Source organism: Rattus norvegicus, chromosome 1, assembly GCF_021556685.1.
Source record: "Rattus norvegicus strain SHRSP/BbbUtx chromosome 1, alternate assembly SHRSP_T2T, whole genome shotgun sequence".
NCBI classification, from domain to species: Eukaryota; Metazoa; Chordata; class Mammalia; order Rodentia; family Muridae; genus Rattus; species Rattus norvegicus.
Genome location: NC_141534.1, coordinates 272814557 through 272836113, shown reverse-complemented (window position 1 = coordinate 272836113; position 21557 = coordinate 272814557). Strand labels below are relative to the sequence as shown.

At 40.2% G+C, this 21557-nt stretch overlaps 1 long non-coding RNA gene across 1 annotated transcript; it reads right to left on the bottom strand.

The window, feature by feature from the left end:
* Positions 1–4609: 4609 nt before the first annotated feature.
* LOC148007955 (uncharacterized) lies at positions 4610–13537 on the bottom strand. Its single transcript, XR_015648370.1, has 3 exons — positions 13389–13537; positions 11376–11461; positions 4610–7119 (listed from the first exon to the last, which is right to left on the bottom strand). It is a non-coding gene; the product is annotated as an uncharacterized LOC148007955 (long non-coding RNA).
* Between the last annotated feature and the right edge of the window lie 8020 nt (positions 13538–21557).

Sequence of the window (21557 nt, the reverse complement as noted above, 5' to 3'; positions counted from 1 at the left end):
GCAAAATGGCTTAGTACTGACAGCTCCCACCGTAGCAGCCTGACAACCTGAGTTCTAGCCAGAGATCTTAAAGATGATTCCAAAAGGTGTCTTCCAACCTCCACGTGCATGAATATGTGCACACAAGCACACTCCTCCAACTAATATTTTTTTTTAGTGAAGTAGAGAAAAATATGAGGGCTTTTAAGATGGCTCAGTGGGTAGACACTCGCCACCAAGCCAGACAACCCGTTGGAGCACCAGAACTCACAAGGTGAAAAGCAAGAACCAAATCTGACCTCCACATTCACACTGTGTCACATGTTACCTCCCAAATAGATAAATACACCTTTTTTTAAAGAACCCTGTGAACAATCTATGATTTTTCAGACCCCAGTTAAAAAAAAATAGCTAAGCAGATCACACTTGATTGGCATGGGGATTCTGAGTATGTGAGAGCAAACACTTTTCTGTGTTGTGATTAATGTGTTTCATATCCCAGATACTTGTTTCCACCCTGAGTCTAAACATCAGTGATGCCTCAGACATGGAATTATGGCAGAGTTATACCCTAACAAAGAGAAGCCATCTTTAATCTCATGTCCTTGAGATAATTAAGATAGTATTGACTGTTTCCATGTAGTTTAATGGAACGATTTTTAGCTAAGTTTCTAATCAATAATAACTTTCCTATAATCTAGGCAGCAAACTCCGATTTGGAATGATAAAACAATGTTTGTAATTAATCTCTGTCTCTCTTCAGAAGACCAGAGTTTTAGTGTATGAAAGGTGTGTGGGTGCCGAAGATATAACACCTCAGGTCTGAGCAGCACTCTCAGCTTACTCATACAGAATACCACAGTGCTCACAATTCCTGAATAGACAATTCTCAATAAAGTGTGCTAATTAATTCTCAATTAATTGTGCCAACTTACACTAATTATGAGAGTATTTACAAAATCGAAGATTAGCCTGGAAATTCAAAATAGCAACATTTCTATCGATGCAACAGGGATGTATCAAGTAAACAGGGGCTTGAGGCAGCTTTGCTAGCTGGATGCCCACAGAGTTCAATGCATGATGGGAACAGCTGACATCAGGAGGTAATCCGTTTGCAAAGTCGTCAAGTCAACCCAGTTGCCCACTTCACTTCCACCTGTATCCTGTGTCTCAACATTCCTTAAGCTTCACATAGCTGCTACTGACAGTGAGAAGTCATGTTCATCCATGAAAGGAAAGACAGGGCTAGGTGCCTTACAGTACTTTGTCATTGTCTGCTGAGACTGTGGGTACAAAATTGCTAGTCTTGCTGACTATTTAAGGGAACTAAGGGAATACCAGTAATCTTTGCTGAATGCAAAAGAATTAAAAAAAAAAAACCACCTGCTCAAGGACACCACGTTATCTGGTACAGGTTCATGTGGGCGTGTGAGTAAACTGAGAAAGATGGCTGTTGGAGATGCCGAAGAGGCCTCATTTCCTTAACTGTTGTCAGAATCAGAGGGACTTGGCCCTAATTTTAGGAACTGCTACACTTGGCACACCTAATGGCATCTAAGGAACGTTAGGGACTCAATTTCCCAATGACTTAATGATAATCATTCATCTGGCCCATCAGTAACTACTGTGCCGGAGCACCTCCATGTATGTGTGCACATGTATAGATATGTGTAGCCACTTGTGCATGTAGATCTAAGCATGTGTGCACCGCTCTGTGTGAACATATGTGTATTGTGAACGTGTGTGTGTGTGTGTTTGTGTGTGTGTGTGTGTGTGTGTGAGCATTCCTCTCTCCCAAGCTTTGTGGTAGTTCTCCAGTATATAAAATGAAAAACTCAAAGCTAGACCTTGAGCTCTTAGCCAAGGTGACAGATACACCATAGTTTTCTCAGCAGAAAGTTGCTGCTCAGAGGACATGTTGTGTGCTGGGGGGTGGGGTGCGGTGGATACTATGGAGACCTGGGAGAATCAAAAGGGCAGATCAATTTGAGAATACGACTCACTGACTAACAGTTTCCAAGCTCAGCTCCCATGCTGACCTAGTCTGCGCTCCTAGTCAAAGCTGTTCTGAGAGCTAACATCTGCTGGAATAATCTATCTTATTCCAAAGTAGATAGGAAAAGTTTCTGTGCCTCCTCACCCCGGGGCTTAAGGAGAGTTATTGTTTCATGAACTTGGAGAGAGTTCACCAATTGGAATTTGGTATAACCCTTGTTTCCCTTTCAAAAGGTTTGCTAACGTAAGTCCTAACCCACTTTTAATGAAACAGTTTCTAAGGAGGATTAGCCATGGACCTAGAATGCCTTGGATGTATGGGGAGGATCTCTCTCTCTCTCTCTCTCTCTCTCTCTCTCTCTCTCTCTCTCTCTTTCCCTCTCTCTCTCTCTGTCCCTCCCTATATATCTATCTATTTATATACTTACTCATTTGGTGTTGGGGATCAAATGCAGGGCCTCGTGCGTACCAGCAATCTAGTTCCCAAACTCCATCTAAAGTTCTTTAAACATCCAAAGTGAAATTTGCCGCACTGAAGCCGAGGTATTAACGTCAGGAGTCTCCATTATGCTAAGAACAGAGAACAGCCCCAAGCCCCTATCGTTCATCTTACGCTTTTTAATCCCTGGTGCCTTTAAATGGCAGAACTGATCTTTTTGTAAATTATTGGCCTTATGTCTTGTGCTCACTCATTCGAGTGAACTGCGAGAGTAGATTTTGGGTGCAGTTTAAAGTGTCAGCAAAGGAGTCATAATTCACTGACCAAGAACATCCAACTAAGATCCATAAACCAAAAGAGAAGTGAGTTATGGCCCCATCCTGAGAGTTTCCTTCAGAGAAATATTCAAGAATTAAGTGTTATTTTCAGTACACTGGGATTACTGTTGTTTGCAACTGGTCCATGTTGTAGCAAGCTCTCTGCTGCTCTCTGCTTGATAGAGAGAGTACAGGAAGAGGGCCTGCCAGGGTCTCTGTCAGCCTCAGTCTAGAGTACTGTCTCCCAACACTCGCTCATTTTCTGTTTCCCTCTAGCGCATTGCCAGCTACCTCAAGTGATTTTATGAAATTCTTCCAAATTCCCCAAATAAGATTAATTTTAACTCACATTAGCGGTAAAAGTAAATAGACACCATATGGCAGCTTATAGGACAGAAAATACCAGAAAACCAAACTAATAACTTGGGAAAGGAGTCCAACTCATTAGCCAATTTAAATAGGATTTAGATAACACTTTTTCCATAAATAATAATGCTTATTTAAGTGTAGAGTGAGAGTACTTGAGACTATCATTGGCATATTCGCTGTATGTATATGAATGTATATGTGAGTGTGCGAGTGTGTGTGTGTGTGTGTGTGTGTGTGTGTGTGTGTGAGAGAGAGAGAGAGAGAGAGAGAGAGAGAGAGAGAGAGAGAGAGAGAGAGAGAGAGGAGTATAAACACTTGTGCCTGCACTTTGGGGTTTGCTGGACGTAATGGTGTGTGTATATGGTGGTTGTGTATATATGTGTGATAATACTTTTAAGGCCACAAAATCTCAGTAAATAGGAATGTAGTTCATGAATTAAAAGAAAAATGTTACTGAGTGTCAAGTCCTCAAGTCACTTGTTGAAATGCCTCGATGGGATGCTTTTCCTCTTGGGCACAGATTCTGGTTTCAAAAATGACTTGCAGTGTTTCTCTTTCTTCAGGTTTAGATTAGAGTGAAGTTTTTGTTGTATGTGCTGTAGTCTGTGTGCTTTCATATACAGTATCTCACCAGAGATGACTGGGCAGAGAGAGAGGGAGGGAGAGAGAGACAGAGAGACAGACAGAGACAGAGAGAGAAAGAGACAGAGAGACAGAGAGAAAGAGAGACAGAGAGACAGACAGACAGACAGACAGACACACACACACACACACACAGAGAGAGAGAGAGAGAGAGAGAGAGAGAGAGAGAGAGAGAGAGAGAGAGAGAGACTGATTCACGAGCTTGGCCTCACTTGTCCCGTTCTCTAATACTGTACAAGGAGGGAGAGCCAAGACAGTGGAACTTAGAAAAAAGGCAAATCGTTGGTTCTCAGAGACAGAACTTGAAGCATCACGTGGGAACCCTGAGTGAGGAGACAAGTAAAGCCATGCTACCACAGCATAGAAACTGGAAAGCTCAGAATGTAGTGGTGGGAAATGACGTCCTTTTTAGGAGGGCATCTGGGTCTCAAGGCAGATCCAGGGAGAGTCCACATCTCTCATTTAAAAGGATTAATGTTCTGCATAATTACAAAGATGTTCTTATTGCCACTTTAGGGTCCTGGAAATTATTTTTATTTTTAAATTTATTTTATTTTAGACGAAGCTGTATTTGGCCCGTATGTGTGCATACAATATGTTATGTGCCTATGGAGGTTAGAGGAGGGTGCTGGATCCTTTGCAACTGGAGTTATAGAGATGGTTGTGAGTCACTCTGCAGGTTCTGGGAATTGAACCCAGGTCCTTGATAGGAACAACAAGTGCTCATAACTGCTGAGCCAATCTCCAGCCCTAGAAGAGCATTTTAAAAATTTTACCCCCATTTATGTTAATATGAGCTAAACATATTCTAATTTTAATATTTATTCAGGGAGAAGTAATTAGAAATAATACTTAGATTATTGCATTGTTTTAAGCATGAATATAATTTTATTATGCCTCAAACTGAATGAATTATCAAAGGGCTCATTATAAGAAACAAAATGCCAATGAATTCATTAAGAATTTAGGGAATCTGGTTGTGTAGGCCATCCTATGTAATCTACCTAACCTCTGAAATAATTACACCAGATGTTTACTGGACTCAGAGATCTTCCTATTAGTAAACTGCAAAGCATCAATCTTGTTAGTAGACTCCTCTTTGAGTTAATCTTCCCCTGCCCTCAACAAATCCTCACATAGGTCAGGCTGACTTTGGTCTCAATATGCAGCAGAAGGTGGCTTTGAACTTTTGACCCGTTAGCCTCCATCTCCCAAGTGCTGAGATGACAGACAGATGTCCCTCTGAGTTTCTTTCTGCAAGTGGTGGCCAGAGAAAAGCACAGTGAGTATTGAAGGAGACTTCAAGTTTAGTTACGGAAGTCAGTCATCACAATGCAAATGGATTCTCCCTAGTTGGCCCAGCAACAGTTTTTCATCCAATAATATCTGAAAATTCATCAGCAGTCTATGATTTCAGTTTCCAATTCGAGCCAGCGAGGTGGCTCAGCAGGTAAAGACACTTATTATCAGTCCCGATGAACTGAGTTCAGTCTCTGCGGACTACCTGTGTGATAAAAGGAGAAAACCAACTCCCACGGGCTGTCCCTTGGCTTCTATATGCATGCCAAGGCAGGTGCATGCCCCCTCCCGGCCGAATAAATAAACGTAACCATTGTTTAAAAAAGAAGGCATAGTAGTTCGGTTTCATAAATACACATATGAACAAACCATGCTAGACTTGCATGGTAAAGATTTCAGAAAAATGTGTCTATAAACCCTAAAACTTTGCAGCGGGGAGGGAGACCCTCCTTCTAGGGAAGGCAGAAGAACGGGAGTTACAAGTGCAGAGAAGGAGCAGCTGAAGGCCATGACATCTGCTTCAGGGAGCTGGAAGCCGTGCAGTCTGCTCGGGGTGTTAACGTGTGGAAACGCTAGAAGGTAGAGGTATAAAAGGCATTTGTATGAACTGACAGAACAGAGAACAGGAGCTCTGATAAAGAGTAAACTCGTTGGCAATACGAATACTTCCAAGGAAGTCCTGCTGCAATTAGCCGTGATGCTGGCCGTGTGAATCTGAGTCTTCTGTGAGCCGGGTTTATTCAAAACCATTTCAACCCCGTGACAGATACCAAGTGTGGCTTTCTTTTAGAACCTGCTTTACAGTTATTTGCTGGGGTGCATTTGTTTTATACCAAACTCAAGACTTTTTTTTAAATAGCTCGAATACCCACCCCAAATCTACAACGGGAGCTCATCCCTTTATTAAGAAGGGCCAGGGTCCCACGATTATTTTGGAATCTAAAATAAGTCGTGTGTGGAAAACTTAATGAATTCGTCGTCCACATTTGTAACTGGGCCCTCGCAAACTCGACCAAAGTTCCTTCCTCTGAGTTTCCTGTGGCTGCAATCTACCAAACTCTGTCAAGAAGGTTCCGGGGAGTAGGTCTACCACGGAATTGATCCATTAGTAAAATGCTCTTTGACAGATGTCCGTGGCAACCAGGAGAGGGTGATACTTGTGGGTTCTGGGGATGAACTCAGGTCCTTTACAAGAACAGCAAGCGCTCTAACTGCTGAGCCATCTCTTCAGCTCCCAAAGAAATGTGTTTTGCCTCTGTTTAAAAAGAGAATTCTATAGTAAGATATGTAAGTGCATAGTGTGAAATATGAAAGAATAAAATACCTGGGAGGAACACCTAAGTCTGTCACCTATGAGCTCTTGTGACCTTGAACATTTACGTGTTCAAGTGTGAGCACCTATGACCTTGAACAAGTTTTTGTTGTTGTTGTTGTTGTTGTTTTTTCTTGTCTGTTCTGTTTTGGAAGAAGTTCGTAACCTCCCTGTGTGTCCGTTCTGTAGAATGCATGTAATTAAGGACCGTTAAGGTAGGGGTGATGTGAGAGTACCCATAGGATCCCTTTGGCCCAGATTTCAACAGTTCTCTTCCCCGTTCTATGCTTTCGAAGACCAACCCCATACATCCGGCATCAAGGGGCGCTTTGCCTTCTGGTCTTTTGTTGGTTAGCTGAGAGGAGACGGCAGCCAGAGAGCCCAAGGCAGGGGAAGAGTGAGGTTGGAGGTGTTTATTCACCCTTCGCTTTCTACCAGGTGGCCAGGAATTGTCTGCAACCCAAGGCTCTTGCCAAGATGCCTCTGGGAAGAAGCTCTCCCTGGGGTACATCCGGGTGTGTGTGTGAGGATCCCCTTATGAGTTCCTGCAGGCAGTGTAGGGTGACAGGCGCCGTGCTGCGGTGAGGCGGGGTGTTGCACCATCCCTTACTGGATTCGCCAGAGCCATGCAGCGCTTTGCCTTTTCAGTCGGTACACTTCAGTGTATCCAATTTGTGTACGCCATCTGTTTCCTGCCAGGATACCGATGAATAGGACCAGGTCTTCGTTCTGAAGCACTTAGAACAATAACTGGCTTGTGGTAAGCACTGTATAAATATTTGATAAACAAAAGAAACGAGAATAGGAACCATTTGTAGTCAACATTAAACATATGTCTCTGTATCTGTACAAAGCAAAACTTCACAGCTATTTTCCCAAAGAAAACTACTCTCTTCAGTGGATTTTATGTGGATGGAGCAACCATCAATTTTCAATCACATTTGTAGTGTTTTGGTTTAATGGGGGAAAATACCTTTTAAATAAAATATTGGGGTTATTTTTATTTGACATCAGCTTATGGAAAATTTATTCATTATAATAATTGCATATGACAATTTTTCTTTTCTAAATACCTCTTCGACATCTTTGCCTTTATACTTTTAATCATGTGTGCAATAGTTTTGTTGATGTTTTGGGACAATTTGGAATGCAAACATCTATGCTTCTTATTAACTGATCAGATAGGAAGGAGTATTTTTCACTGCTGTTTCTATCACTGGAAATGCATGTCAGCAGAATGACAGGATGCTGCTGTCAGATGCACAGAAGACGGGACTCTGCATGCTGGTGGCGGTCATTCTTCCCGTGGATCTAAGGTACTAAGAAGTTTCTTCTTACCCATCTTTTATATTTAGCTGTTTTGTTCACCACTGTATTTTAACAAAGTAACCAGAGTCACAGCCACCTTTTTGTTTCAGCTCTCATTAGTTTGTTTCCAGTTCTAGGAGTGATTGCTTCAGATTTATTGTGGTAGTTATATCTCCAATATTTTAAAATTACAACTCATTTCTTAGTACTCTGGTCTCAAGTGAGCAACAGAAAGAATAAAAGTTTGAAGCTTTGCAGATCTGAGCATATCTTTTCTTTTGCATTTATGGAAGTTGATAACTGGCCTAAACCCTAAGATCTACAAGACTTTTCTTAAAAGTTTTATAGTTGTTATTTCAGCAACTCCCAATTATTTCAATAGCAGAGAAATATGAGCATAGCCTGGTTTGTATCACTTTGTAACTAAACAAGGATGCTTACTGGAAGACTTGCTATAGAATAATATGCCATCTCATACTTAGAGATTAATAAGGAAAAGGTTCTTTAATATAGCACACGACCAACTCTGGCTAATACCCAAAGAAGAGTTGGCCTTGAATAGAAGATTTTGCTAACTTATACACATCTAAGGCTTATGCATTCCATATATGCTATCACTCTTAAATCTTTCTGTGGTCACAGCCCAAAGATAAGAACAGACAGACCATGGAGGGCAAGTGAGAGTGGAGAATGAGAACAGCAAGAGAAGATCTCCTCTTTATGCTAGGACCCAGCACCCATTCTCATGCCAAATAAACATGTTTTAAGATGGCTAAAAGGTCCTGTGGTCTTTCTGGTGCCAGAAGGCAGGATAGAGGTGAGAGATGATTGTAGTGACTGGGAAGTGAAGGGGATATCTTGGGAGGAAGAGAGCTGCAGAGTAGGATGCAACCTGTTCTGTGTATACATCTCACATGCCATCGACTGGCTCTATTTGTGAGACTATACCAGTAAGGCTAAATTAATTAATTTCTCTACAAAGAATTTTCTCAGTTATTAAGAATCACTGCTCAGTTTTCAGGTTGAAGTTCATTATTTTGAGCTGCCCTTGAGTTTTATATACTTAGCAAAATGTTTCCCTAAGGGCACACATACTCCACACACCTTACAAAACAAAATAGTCTCCTCCATCCCCATCTTTTTTCTCATCATCTGGTTCATTTTCCTACTAGGAGCCTGATGATTTACCCTCTCACCTCCTTCCTCTCACGCTTGCCCTAGCACATTATGCTGTAATACCCTTTCCTGCTTTTTAGCTTAGCTGTTTTCCGCTCACATGGTTGCTTACCTCTGACTGACTGTTCAAACCACATCTTGCATAAGTGTTTTTTCCCAGTATCTTCAATAAACCGGGGCAGTTAGTTCATAAAGAGAAGGGGCTTACTTAGCTCATGATTATGGAAACTCTAATGAAGATCAATCAGCCTTATTGCTTTGGGGACCTAATAAGGGAACTAGATGTTGGTAATGGGGGAGCCTGTGACACAGCAAACAGTTAACTAGAGAAGGAGACGCAGTCAGAGGGGTTGGTTGGTTCACAAGGCGGGGGGACTCATCATTGAGGGGGGACCTTAGAAATGAGGTTTATTGAGACAAAGGGCCACAACTTCATAGTCAGCTCTTGACACAGGAGGGAGAACATTAAACAGAAAATGGTATCATTCCTCAGGACCATTGATCTCCCCCACCCTCTAGAGGCCTGGAGCTTGGACAAATAGGTTAGGCAGGCTGGCGAGGGCACTCAGGAATTCACCTGTCCCACACTGGCGTTTTTTTTTTGTTTTGTTTTGGTTTTTTTTTGTTTGTTTGTTTTCTGCTCTGTCAGCATAATAGGCTTCTTCCTGTGAGCTCTGGGGTCAACCTGGCTCCTATGCTGCAAGGGAAACACTTTACGAACACTCCTCCACTCATGTAAAACGTTGCTTAAACAACAATGTCAAAGTTTTGTAAATATAACACACACCTCTGATCGTTTTAAATTACACAAGAGGTCTGGTTTTTCTTCTCTATATCTCTCCCATCTACCCACCACGAGAATATCTATCTCAGCTGAGTTGGTTCATGACAAGAATTAAAGAAACGTTTACTTGTGCGAACGAATAGTGCTTCCTTCTCTCACAAGCCTAGAGCTCCATTAAAAAAAAAAACCATGTGAGATGTATGGTTTATAATGTTATTTACACATCTCCCTGTTTTAATAATACCTCTTCTCTAAAATATTGCCGACGAAATTATCCTGCTGTAAGATTAGCAACATGCCTGAGCTCTCTTGGAGTGTCCAGCCAGATCCTTCTCTGATCTCTTACTCCTGGAATTCCACTGCCTCTATCATCAGACCTCAGTCTGCGTGGATTACTCAGTTCATGCTGAGATGTTTCAGTACTGTTCAAAGTCCCTTAGGTACCTGCAAGATCCATAAGCTGAGACATTGCTGGGTTACAGGTCTTAACTCCATTGAAAGCTCGCTGTGCCTTTTTGCCATTAGACTGTGAGCATCAGGTGACTTTCCTCTTTCTGCTGAAGGCATGGTTCTTATTAGACGAAAGCCTTTCAGTCTACACAATTAGTGTTTCATAGCACACTAGGGAACATTTATTAATTTCCATCTTACTTGTCTTTTGAAGGTTATAGGGTTATGGGTTCTGAGTTGGAGTTATTGAAACTTTAAAAGGTGTAAATAGGTAAATATGGCTCTCGCAAAAGTGAGACATTTTCCCCTTTAAGTGTGTGATTAATATTACTAATAAAAATGTCATCAGCCTTCCCCACTGTGGTGACGCAGCTAGGAACACATTTTGCGTGTGTGTGTGTGTGTGTGTGTGTGTGTGTGGCTTTCTTTCTATCTCTAATGAACCCTTTTGAGAGGCTGTTTAATAAAAGAAAACCACCTTTTCTAAGAAGTTCTTGGTGCCTTGTTGATCTTCTACAATGATTCTTCATGAAAACCAGAATCATATTCCTAGGTAGTTGGTAAAGACTTGTCTTGCATTTTAAAATTTGTCATTTGTTTGGTTGTTTAGATGAGAGTTTGAGATGCGGGTTTTTGTTTCTTTTGTTTCATCCCATTGAACAAAAAATGCCGCTTCTGTTAAAGGTTTAATTTGGGGAACATAGAAAAGCATATTTTGTGAACAAATCACATTTTCTATCTTAATTTAATTTGTTTATACACTAGTATGTAACTTAAGTAGCTATATCCTTACAATATTAGTCATAGTACATGGGATTGGACATATAGTAAGATATTTAACTTTGATCATAGAAGGCAGTCGCTTTTAAACACCTTTGTTGAGATAATATAGTTTATCCGTTTAGAGTACAGGACTCAGTGCAATCAGCCTGGCAACCTAATTTGAAAATATTTCCATTACCCTGAAGACATTTTGTGTTCATAAGCAGTCACTCTCAAATCTCTTCCTACTACACCAGCCCTGGACCTCACTAATCTGCTTTTTACGCAGTGTTTAAATTTTTTCATTTACTTATTTTTGGTGTTCTGAGATAGGTCTTAGTACGTAGCTTAGGCTGGCTGAGAGCTCAGCTGCCTTGCTTTAGCTAAGTGCTTAGATTACAGGCTTGTGTCAGCATGCATGGCATTTTAATACAAATTTCAATTGTTTTAAAGTTTGGGTGATTGTAGCCCTTGTTAGAATGTGTACATTCAATACCATAGTCAGGTTATAGCCGTTTTTCAAAATCTTGTCAGGATTTTTACCTTTAAACGAAGCATCTCGTTGAAAACACCCCAAGTCATTGATCAACTGGCAGGACTGTTCTTGTCTGTCCAGTTCCTCTACTTGCCTATTTATACAGATAAAGCTCAGCAGTTACAGTAGCAAGAGGCCAAGGGTTTGAACATTCAGTATGAAACACACTCAAAACCAAAGAGCAGAGTATCTCAGGCAACTGGATCACTCCTTCTTATCCAGACTTTCTCACCTCTCTCTCTCTCTCTCTCTCTCTCTCTCTCTCTCTCTCTCTCTCTCTCTCTCTCTGTGTGTGTGTGTGTGTGTGTGTGTGTGTGTGTGTGTGAGAGAGAGAGAGAGAGGGGGGGTGAGAAAGAGACAAAGACAGAAAGACACACAGAGAGAGGCAGAGACAGATACCAACATCATCATACTGTGAGCTTACATAAGTGGTGCATGTTCACTATAAGTATATTCTTCTGTATACAGTAAACCTACTATGTGTTTGTATTCCATGCACATTGGATTCTTTTCCTACAAAACACCGAGAGTCACAAGACATTTTCCGGAGAGTCTAGAGGTTAGACTCTAAACATGGAAAGCAGAAGTCTATAGACTAGTGTTCTAGGTAAATGTTTAATTGTACTACTTTTATTTAAAAAAAAGCTAGGGATCATTTATTCATCCAGTCATTCATTCAGTAAATGTTATTGATTAATGACAGCATAAAGGTCTAGTTCAAAGCCCAAGGAAAAACTCAGAGCTTTATTATAGCTGCCTTGGAAAGTGTTTCCCGACTCCAGTACATGAAAGAGTAGGCTGTCTTCTTACAAGAAAGGAGCTTAAAGAGTCGTGAATCTTTTTCTTAAATGCAGACTACATTTTGCAGAAAAATTCAACATAATTGGAATATACCTATCTTTTTTTTTCTTTTTAGATGAATTAGGCCTTAACTGACAGGTAGCCCATTTTGTTCTAAAATTCAACAAACACTCAGAAAATCTTATTCCACACAATCTTCTGACTATGTCACTTGCCATTTATAGTTGATGGCCTTAAGCAAGAAAAAAAATGGAAGGTTAGAAAAAATATTAATGCAAGTCGCTAACAAAGCGGAATTCTGTAAATCTATAGCAGCTTATAGCAATCACAAAAGCATGCAAGTCTTTCATCTATTCAAAAATATGCAGTGCACAGAATGTCTGCTAAGGTGCATGACAAGTCAGAGTTAAATATATATTAATAAATGAATTAGCTTCATAAATAATAGCCATAATGACATTTTAGGAGACAATAAGTCTGAGGATTGTCAGAAAACGGTTGATGTATGAGCTTCACGTCTCAGTGATTCTTCAAAATGAATAGGCTTTGCAAGATAGTTCAGACCCGCGACCAGCCTATTTCCTTGAATAATTTACTTGTTGTCAATTTGTACAGCCACATTACACATGCAAATTGTGCTGCCTGTGCAAACACCACTTGGAGATGATAAAAACAAATTTACGAAGGCTATAGAAGGAGGATTTATTTCACTTTCTCACCCCGGTCAAGCAATACATGTATCTGACGATTGTGTGTACCCAATTTTGTTGTAATTATATCAGCAAATTATTCCTTATAATCTTATTATTTTTAGCAGTCTCCTTGTGCTTGGGATAATTAGCTTTCTTCACTCAGTGTAAAAACAATTCAACTTGCCAGCCGGGTAGGGCATAGCTCCATTATCTGTTTTGGGTTTAAATTTATTCCCTATATTCTTGGACACTTTGTGTAAATTAAAAATTTCATAGTCCCTAATACTGTACACGCTGTTCATTCAGTGATGAATTAAGGCCCCTAAACCTCTCCGTTTGCTATTAGATATCTCATCCACTTTATATGTTAATCTGTGCTAATGAATTCCACAACCCCTAGCCACAGCGAGATGACTAAAATTATTACCACTTACAGAGATATGCCTTTTTCATTTAAAGTTCAATTCAAATTGCTCCCATAAACAGTCTGCCACACAAAGATACCTCCTATAAAAGAGAGTTACTTACCTATAAGTAGAGTTCTCTGAAGGTAGTATTATCTTCTGATGCACACTCCCGGGTCACGTGCCCTCAGGTCTGTGGCATGGTGGGGAAGAGGATTCAGAGCGATGGGTAGGTCTTTCTTTCCTTGGGGCTCTTCATTAGCACTGTGGCCTGTATTCCTGAGGGTTACTGGTGCCACACCCCTTCACCCAGCCAATCCTGTTCTGAGCATGACAGGCCCTGTGTTGATGACTAAAAAAAAAAAAGAAAGAAAGAAAGAAAAAAAGAGTTGAAGGACTAGTTGTCTTGAGTAATTGCATAGGAGCAAGAGACACACTTACAACCTTAAAGAAGTTACCTACAAAATTCTGTGCCTCATCACTAAAAAACTAGGCCCAGGGGCTTTTAACATGCAAAATGACATTTAACCTCTAATATTACCTCTACACGAATAACATCTCATTGTGAAAGTAATGCATTCCCCTCGTGGAAGAATTAGAATATATCAACATAAAATAGATTTTAAAAAAATACACACTCACTCCCACAGTACAGTGACAGCCATAACTGCTGTCTGGTATCTTTTTTTTTAATGGACTTTTCTGCTTAACTTTCTTTAGATGACAAGAGACTGTCATTGTGATTTATACCAGTAATTCCAGCATTTGGGAGGCTGAGGCAGGAGGATCACTGAGAACTCAAGACCACCCTAGGCTTAAGCTGATATATATATATATATATATATATATATATGTGTGTGTGTGTGTGTGTGTGTGTGTGTGTGTGTGTGTGTGTACGTGTATATGTGTGTATATGTGTATATGAATATGTGTATGATGTTTATGTATATGATATGTATGTATGTATGTGATGTATATGTATGTGTATGTGTATGTATATGGCAAGTCAATAATCTTGTCACATCCTTCTTTCACTCTCTCTAAGGAAGGCACACCGGGAGTCTGTCCCATTTGCTCCTAACCCTGTGACTTTGCCCACTTCCAAAATGGCAGCCGCACCTTGGCTTCCTTCGCTCTTCTTTCCTCAACAGAACATCCAGGACCATTTTCTGTTAAGTTGACCTCAGCGTTCTCTCTGTGACTACCACCTTCCCAAACAAGCTTTCCTAAATGAGGCAGCAAGGCACCAACCACGAGGTACAATGTGACACAAAAGTCTTTGTTCCAGGCTGGGTCAGATCTTATGTAGGCAGAGGGGCTGTTGGTATAGAGGGCATGTCATGTATGCCGTTGGTTTTTCTGTGGTTCTTAGACTGTGCGCTGTCATTATGGCTTTGCAGATGAGAAAGTCGAGGGTCAAGGGGATGATGTAATGTGCCCAAAGGAAAGAATTATGTGCATGGGGATTTGCAAGTGCTGATGGGAACACTTACTTTAATTCTTGCCCTTAATTGCCACTGAGACTTTGTCAGGGGCCGGGGGTGGGTGATATTTAGTGTGTTTTCAGTATTTCCCAAGCTAAATCGTTGGAAACCTTTTTTAGTTAGAAATCCAAAGCTTCTTACATTGTTTTATTTAGAAAACCTTTAATTATTTATTAGCCTGAAAAGGTGATTTACATAAAGCAAATATTTTACTGCAGGAGAGTTTATAATAGTCTACCTTTTATAGTATCCTCCTCTTAGAAGTCAAAACAACTTGTTGGGAATGAGTTTCTCTTATTTTAAATTTCTGTTCATGGCTAAGAATATGACCCTCCAGGTTAACTTCAGTAATGATTACACCTGTGAGAAGCACGACCAGAACCACCCCAGAATCGTCTCCTCGTGCCTCAGGGTCACTCATGATGTTACATACCCACATAGCTAAGGCAGAAACACACATGACAGGTTACAGCCTGAGAGCAACTTCCAATTAGAGGAACAGTTTCATACGTCATCTCCAACTATGAAACCGTCATGCAGGTGATAGATGGCGCAGCTGCAATTAACCTGAGTTAATGTTTGGCAAAGCCAGATGGACAACTCTTAACGCATAATCTCCCTTACAGTGCCGTGTGCTTTTAAGGGGTGATTAGATGTACTTCACTGTATCGCGTAGCATCCTCTCCGGAACACGGTGTGTCTGTCTCATTGTTATTTCTGCTTATGAATCCAAAGTGCTTGATTCTCTTTCACAAAACTAAGCTCAGAAGAATGTCAAGTCGGCACGACAGGTTTCCCAAACATTAGTTGTCCTCAGGTCTGTCTCCTCGTCTCTCTTTCCAGCCAACCCTGCCTGTTCTTAAGTGCCCTGTAGTCTGTGTCCCTCCATTATTTCACAGAACCACTTCCCTGAAACACGTTGGCCATTCAAACACATTGTCATACAGTTGGCTAATAAATCTTACTGTACTTTAATTCTCAGCAGTATTTTTATTTTGACAGGGATTAAATCCTAGAGCCAATGTTTGTGAGCCAGGAAAAAGTATTTAAGTAACTATCAAATGGCGTGACTTAGCTCAGAGTTCCCAAGCAATAGGGACATTGTAGAACTGCTGAATGGCATGAGGAAGGCTGGGTTGCTTTCTTGGTCTATGTTGTAACTTATATATCTGCCTGGTCTAGTCATATAGAAAGTGGGGATAAACAGAAAGCTTGCTTGTATGGTTGCTATGGGGATTAAATCTCCTCTCTCTCTCTCTCTCTCTCTCTCTCTCTCTCTCTCTCTCTCTCTCTCTGTGTGTGTGTGTGTGTGTGTGTGTGTGTGTGTGTGTATGTAAACCCACTTAGAATAGTACTGACATTTCAGGAACTCATTTCATTTTGTACTTTTGTTCCTCTGTAGTTCCTCCTCATTCCTTGAAGGAGACGGTATGGTATGGAGAAACTTGCATGGGCTTAGGAATCAGGTATTCTGGGCACAGATCTGGACCACATGATGGTGAGCTCATAATCTTTCTGAACTTTAATTTCCTCTAGGGTAAGAAAGAGATGGTTGGAATATGTCCTGTTTTTATCGTGAAAATTAAGAAGATTGTGTCTACTTAGTAATGTGCTATGTACCCAGTGGGCACATATTAATGAATTATGGTTATCAATTCCAGTAAAGGCAAAATACAGATATTTAGGTTCAAAGGTACAATTTTCTAAATATAAAATTGTCTCTGGCAGTTACATAATCAAATATAGGTGTCAGCTTGTTGACATTTAAATAGTTAAGTTTCTAAATTTTTGAGGTAGAATGTTGATTTTTTTTATCAATACTTTCATGTGATCCAAGGCAAATAGATAAATAAAAACTACTATAGTATTATTTGGAAAAGTATTTTAGTAATGTTCTAAGAAAATTCTAGTGAACAGGCTATCACAATAAAGAAATATTGAGTACTTAAAAATACAATGTCTGTGCTGAAAGACTCTAGTAAAAAAAAAAGTAAAAAGAAAGTATACAAATTCTATGATCAAGCAAAATTATATAATTTCATCTTTCTCTCAGCAACTTTAAATTCTCACTACTCCTTAAAGGTTCTTTATGATATAAACTGTACGTTAGATGGTTGCTTTTCTATCAGGAATAATGAACCCTAGAGGAAAGTAATCCTATAGTACTGGAAGGACAATCTAATCATCGTTACAGTGTTACTTTTGGAGAATAGGCGGTCTGTTTCCTTTACTGGTTCTTCCTCTCACCACTATAACCATGTTTCACTTCCTTCCCTTCTCCCTTGAACGGTTTTAATTCCTTTACATTCATGGTTTTAAAACTGTTTCCCAAGCCTGTGGCTGAAACACAAAACAGGGGTTTTTTGCTTTGGAATTCAGTGCTAAATCATCATTGTCACTAATTAACAGATTGCCTTAACTTCAGTCCACATGCTTCTATTAATGTCTGTTTCAAGGGTTTCCACAATTGGATGTCTAATCATATTTCCCATTTTTTGATGATAAAACACAGGTTCAGGAAATTTTAGAGAGTTAAACATAATGTAGTTGGCTTGGTAGTTCTAATTTTAAAGTCTTTGTAAACAGAGCCTATTAAGTCCCCAAATCTCCCTAAATAAATTTGCCTATCATTCACATCTGTTTTGTTCTTCCTATCCTCAAGATCAGATATTTCCTATTTTTATCAAGAAGCTCTCCTGGAAACTCAATCTCATTCCTTTGTCCCCTACTAAATATGATAATGACACTGTTCTAGTGTTTATACAGTGCTTGGTATAACCTGCTTCACATTAAGGTAATTTATCTCTTCCACTAGATTTTGGATTCTTGGGCAGCTTATCTGTCTTAGCTTAACCATCTCCCCTTTGTGCCCAAAACAATGTGCTCAGTGCTTTGTATCTAATCAATCAATATTAATCAATATTAAAGTCAATATTGCATAAATGAATAAAAAGTTGGGGGGAGGGTGGTAATGGGGGGAGGATGGGGAGGGGAAACCCATATAGAAGGGGAGGGGGAGGGGCTAGGGGGATGTTAGCCCAGAAACTGGGAAGGGGAATAACAATCGAAATGTAAATAAGAAATACTCAAGTTTATAAAGATAAAAAAAAGTGACTGATAACCTGAAAAGTTTGCACATAAAACAATTTTTCTCCACAAGAATATATTCTGTAGATATAAGGAAAGCATATGCTAATGTTACAGCTGAGGGGGAAGGTTTCCACAGTAGAAGTCTTACAGCTCTGAAAGGGAAGGTATCGTGGCAGCCAGGAGCCATGTAATACCACACACCTCACAACAAATGTCAGATTTCTCAGGAGAGACACAAGAGGGTTGTTGCCTCTGCTTGGGTGAGAAGCAGCAAAGAATTGTGCTGGAGGCAGTTTTTTCATGTAGGGTTTTCTTTGGGGGTGGGGTGGGGTAGAGCTTTCTGGGGTTACAGGCTCAGTGATTGGTGGGACTTTGTGATCTTGGGCTTTTTTTCCCTGTAGGGTGAGCCCTGGCAACTTTTCCACCTTGAGAGGCCTACACTAGATTTAACCACTATTCATCACTCAGACTTTCTCGAGCTCCCAGTGTCTAGCTCTATGGTCAGTGCACAAGGTTATACCTAATGTAGAATCCACCTGTTCTCGATTTTAATAGTTGATGCAAGTACCAGTGGTAGTGTGGTAGAGTACTAAGCCTTAAGTGGGACTTATGTGAGGCTGAGGGAGCATCCCAGAAGAGGGAACAGCAAGAAAATGAGAGCTGGAGAATGAGGTGGTATGCCACAGAAAGGTGTGTCCTCAGTGTGGTGTGGATCGTGCAGTCATGAACTCAATGCAGCTTTGGTTATGTGCACAAGATCTGCACGAGACAAGGCCCTTTTAAGTTCCGTCATGGAGAAGAGAAGGCACATAAGGCCTCATGTCTCCCTGAGGTATATGATTGACAGTTGATGGTTACTAGGGGAAAGGGTGCCCTTTTTGTCAGTGGTGGACACACTGAAAGTTAGCCCATGCTCTAACTTCCCACATCTGCTCATGCAGTCAAACCTAACTAGCGACACACACGTGATGTGAAAGTTGTAATGAAGCCTCTTGTGAGGAAAGGTTTCAGAGGAAGAGGGAATGGGATAAAGCACATAATGAAAATTAGTAAGATTCATTACATACACAAACAAAACTGTCAAATAATATACATGTATGTGGTGTACCTTAGTAATTCACTATATATCTTAGTAATGTATTATTTTATTATATTATTAAGCATTTCATTAGTAATTCATTTAATATTAATATTATGTATTAATAGTAATAGTAAGTGGTAAATATCTTGTAAAATATATATGCAGGCAAAACACTTATACATATAAACACACATACATGTAAATATTTATATATAAAAATATATATAATATACATATTATATATAATATATAAAGAGTTCCCATGAGAGGGTGCTAGGAAGATGGCTCAGTCAGTAGAGTGCTTGTCAACCAAGCATGAGGACATGAGTTTGGGTACTTAGTAACTGTATAAAAATGGGATATGGCACCGTATGCACTTATAATTCCAGTAATGGGTAGTCAGAGCCAGAAGGATCCCTGGGGCTTACTGAATAGCCAATCTAGGTGAATTGATGCACTCCAGACTCAATGATAAACTGTCTCAGGAAATAAAGTGGAGAGGAATTAAAGAAGACTCATGTTGACCTCTGACACCTACATGCACATGCGCACACATGCACATAGGATTCCATGAGAACTGCAAGAATTGCATCTGTTTGCCTTGGATAACATTTCTACTCCAGTCATAGTCAAATAAGTTGCTTTCTGACCAACATCTGCACACTCTGGAAGAAGAAAAATAACTATGTGGCAACAAAAAGTATTAGGGGGAAATAAAACTGTAGATAATGGAGAGATAGGACACTTTGATGGAGGAGGACTGTAAGGTGTGAGTTCAGTACTATTTCTGGGTTTTATTCTGAAGGTACGATAAAGTCAGCATGCTAAAGAGGAGTTAGACAGTGAAGTCTGGGCTTACTTGGGAGAGAACTGGCCCAATAGCTATTGCTAGAGTGCACAGGAGAGTTTTGAAAAGAAGAGAATGTGATTGCAAATTTTCTTATAAGTAATGGCCTAGTCTCTGGATTGACCATGTACCAAGCAAGTGAAAGGCAGACTCTCAAGGAATCCAGCTAGGAAAAAAACCCAGCAAAACTTTACAGCTAGGTCTAAAAAACAATACCAAACTCAAAGTCAAACAAAAGAAGAACTTAACTCTGCAACGCCTCCTGTTTCTGAAGGCATAGAACTGGTACATTTGCTTCCGCCAAATTAACTTCCTGGTTGGGATAGCCAACCAAAGTTCTTTGGAGGAACATACTGTAATTCAGAGTCTCTACCACACATCACTCACAATTTCCAAGAGAGAAGTCAAATCATTTTTGGTAATAAATTGCATAGAAAGGCACTCTGGAGATTATTAAAGTGCACCTCTGTGCGTATCTGTGAGGGTGTTTCCAGAGAGGAGCAGCTAAATAAAGAAGGGTGGTGACTGCTGTGGTGCTCTGAGCGAGGAATGTCTCTGTAAATGCATATATTTGAATTCCACCAGTTAGTGATGCTTTGGGGGAAGTTAGGGAATCTTTAAAAGATGCAGTCTTGCTGAAGGGAGCACACAGGGCGGGAGCTTTGAGGACTTATAGCGTCATTCTACTTTCTGTTCTGTCTCTGTCTTCTCTGTCTTCTCTGTCTCTCTGTCTCTCTGTCTGTATCTCCCTTCTCCCCACCTCCCTCCCTCCTTCCTCCCTCCCTCCCTCCTCCCTCCCTCTTTTTCTCCCTCCCTCCCTCCCTCTTGGATGGGTGAAAATGTAACCAGTCAGCTTCCTGCTTCTGCTGGTATGCCATGCCTTGTTCACCATTATGAGCATCTCTGAAACCATAAACCAAAATAAACTTCCCTCCTAAAGTTGCTCTGGTCATAGTATTTTCTTGCAGCAGTACAAAAGGAAACTCTAACACCTGCCCTGAATACAGGTAATATCATATCATCACTGGGCTGCCCGTAGAAAGAAATAGAAAACTTGTAACAAGGGAGTCTTTCCTGTCGCTGCTTCCTGGCAACCATGGTCTGACCTGCCAGTCACTCCTCACCGTGGTGAACTGAAACATGCTCTGAGATCATAAGCAAAATAAAAATCCTCATTTTAGGGTGTATCTATCTTGTATTGACAGAAAAACTTGATGGTAAGTACCTTTACCTGTTGAGCCATTTTGCTGAAACAAACCCTTTTCAGTATAAAACTCAATGGCTAGTAATTCTGAGACTATCACGATGTTTGAATAAAGTGAGTAATTATTTTTTTTAGGGTGGAAAGGAATGTAAGACAGTGAAAAGATAAGAAACCTCACTTGAGAGAGAAATAATACAAAGGAACTAAATAGGAAGTACCAGTCTCAATGATGTTGCTATCAATTCTCCTCAGACTCATTTACAGACTTGATGTACCAAAATCTCCACAGTTGCTTTGTAGAACTCAAGTTCTCAAATGTGCATAAAAAGAAAACAAAGACGATCAAAACTATTTCGAAACAACAAAAATGGTGGTAAGGCTCACACGACCTTGTCTCAATGTATTATAAAACACCACTGTAATTAAGATTGGTATGGTATTGGAGGAGAAACAGATCAGTAAAAGCGAATTCAAGGTCTAGAATATATATTTACATTTATATCATCAACTTGATTTTCAATAAAGGTACAAAGCCACCTGAATAGGGACATTTAAATAAATTTTCTGGGACAATTGGACATGGGGAT